Below are 2,772 nucleotides of genomic sequence, written 5' to 3'. Positions count from 1 at the left end.
TCAAGACAACGATAACCTTTATGTTTAGGACTATACCCGATGAAAATACATGGTGCACTTCTTGGTAAAAGCATGTGTTTAGTATAATCCCTTAGGTATGGAAAAACACGACATCCGAACACTTTAAAATTGGCATAGGAGGGTGGGTGATGGAATAAAAGTTCAAAAGGAGATTTGTTGTCAAGAAGAGGTGTTGGTAGGCGGTTTATAATGTATGCGGCTGAAGAGAAAGCATCAATCCAAAAAGTTTCCGGTGCATGAGAATTGAACATCATAGCTAAGGCTGTTTCAGTTATGTGATGATGTTTTCGTTCGGCTCAGCCATTTTGTTGAGGTGTATGTGGACATGATAGACGGTGAAGAATGCCACGTTGTTAAAATAGGTTTTGAACTTGGTTATTTGTGAATTTGGTTATTTGTGAATTTGGTTCCTCCATCACTTTGGAAAGCCTTGACATTGCAAGAAAATTGATTTTGAACAAGGTTTAGAAAAGTGAGGAGAATATTGTAAAAATCCGATTTGAATTTTAATGGATATAATCAAGTAAAACGGGACGTCTACAAGAATAACATAATATAGATATCCATCACTTGACTTAATTGGTGCAGGACCCCAAAGATCAGAATGAATTAGATCTAACACATGCAATGAACGTTTAACATTTTCAATAAAAGGCAATCGATGTGCTTTAGATAATTGACAAGAGGAACACAAACTCGGTCTGGGTAACAAAGACGTAACAAACAAATGTCCAAGTTTATTTAAAGAAGAAATAACATCAAACGAGACATGGCCTAAGCGGCTATGTCATTTATTGAACGATGCACGAAGATGAGGAGCAGCAAGGGCAGCAACTAAGGATTGATGACTTTGCGATAAAACGTAAAAGCCATTTTCACAAGCGCCTCTAGCTAGAATTTCTGCCATTTTTCGATCCTGAATATGAAAGAAATCATTAGAAAATAAGACATCAACAGGTGTGTGACAACCGGCCCAAAACCGGTAATTTCCGTACAGTTTTAATTATTAATTATTATCTGCAATTATGTGCTTAAATGACAACATTGTCTGATTACATGCTATACATGTGAATTCATGCACGTTTTATACTTCAAATATTGCTTTATGCATTACTTTTAGCGCTGCGTCAGAAAGACTAGTAAACTCACCGGTAAGATACGTTGTGTCAGCAATTCTGCAGAAAGCAGTCAGATAATAGAATTAGTGCCTAGGAATAGGTCCAACCTCTAAAATACATTAAAACCCAAGTGTGGATACGAGGGTTAACATATAAACTTTCCAGAAGCTAAACTATGCACTAAAAGACACCCGAAGCGCACTTTAAATGCAGAATTCAGCATAAATCAGCACTAATTCAGCTATAATCAGCTATTTAACACAATAATATCATGCAAAATTTATGTTTTATTGTCCAAAATAACTTACAAAGTGTCGGGAATTAAAACTGGCACAAAAGGTGCTTCATACCTAGTGAAACTGCACAATTCAGCACTTTAACGAACAGTAATGAACCGAACAACCAGACAGTAACCGGGACATCAAAATTTGACTAGAAGTAATGTTTTATTGATATTAAACTAGTATTAGTGCTGGAACACCATAAAAATCATAAAAATCCCTAAACACACTTAAACTAAGTTAGACCCCCTCGTTTGCACTTTAAACCCTCAACTTCCCAAATTTTACACTTTACCCCCCCCCCTTTCACCCTTAGCTGACCCCAAGTGGGCCCACATGACTTTTATTATTATATTTAGCTACTGGTACAAGTGTCACACCCCCAGAATCCACACGCGGAGTACCACCGCTTGGAGGCGTGACATGACCAGGATCAAGCCAGCAATCATATCGAACATAGCATCTATATTAAAAGTAGTTAATGTAATTCATCACGACATGATTGATGTTCAACAAAACGCAAATTAAGTAGCGGAAGCATAATATCAAAACCCAAAGTATAGTTATAAGTTCAATTGTTTATCATAACGTCTACGATCCGTATCCCACAACGACCTGCTCCTCCTTATGCAAGCTCCATAAGTACCTAAGGTCCTGCAAGGCATGCAGCAGAGAGTCAACAACTAGTTGAGCGAGTTCACAGTTAATAGTTCAGAAATAGTATAGTGTGAGTAGTAGTATGTTCGTTCGTTATGTCATGTATCGTATTAGTTTCCATCGCGGCCTCCCAGGCAGGTATGCGAAGATATTAGGGGATGTTTTCCCAAGTATTCTAGACTAGGTTTATTTGTATCGCGGCCTCCCAGGCAGGTGTACGAAGATTAGTACATTTAGTTCGCGGCCTTCCTATGGCAGGTGTGCGAAGTCAGTCATAATATCGCGGCCAACCCTTGGCAGGTGTGCGAAGATCAGTTCAATAAGTGTTACTAGTCTAGCCGTATCTTATCGTTAGGTTCTACCATCTGAGTATATACAAATAGTCATCCAATCCCATTCCCACCCGGGAACCCCATGCCTTGGCTGTGTGAACTCACCTTGGGTTGCTCGGCAGATACACAGTAAAGTTCAATTAAGCTGTTAGCGATCAACCATGTCCTACCATGGTTATTATACAAGTCAGGTTCTTATTCAAGTATAGCACGTATGTCCTACACGTATTGTACACAAGTATAAACACGGCATGCACAAGTATTCGTATCAGTTCAATAGCAATCACATAACAAGTCCAAGTATCCGGCCCAATCAATTGGGCTCGTAACTGAGACAGTCCAATACTGTCCAAGTGCTCACGG

The sequence above is a fragment of the Helianthus annuus genome, chromosome 12 (genome assembly GCF_002127325.2).
Source record: "Helianthus annuus cultivar XRQ/B chromosome 12, HanXRQr2.0-SUNRISE, whole genome shotgun sequence".
Classification (NCBI taxonomy): domain Eukaryota; kingdom Viridiplantae; phylum Streptophyta; class Magnoliopsida; order Asterales; family Asteraceae; genus Helianthus; species Helianthus annuus.
The sequence above is the reverse complement of the archived record's forward strand: the minus strand, read 5'-3'. Positions refer to the sequence as shown.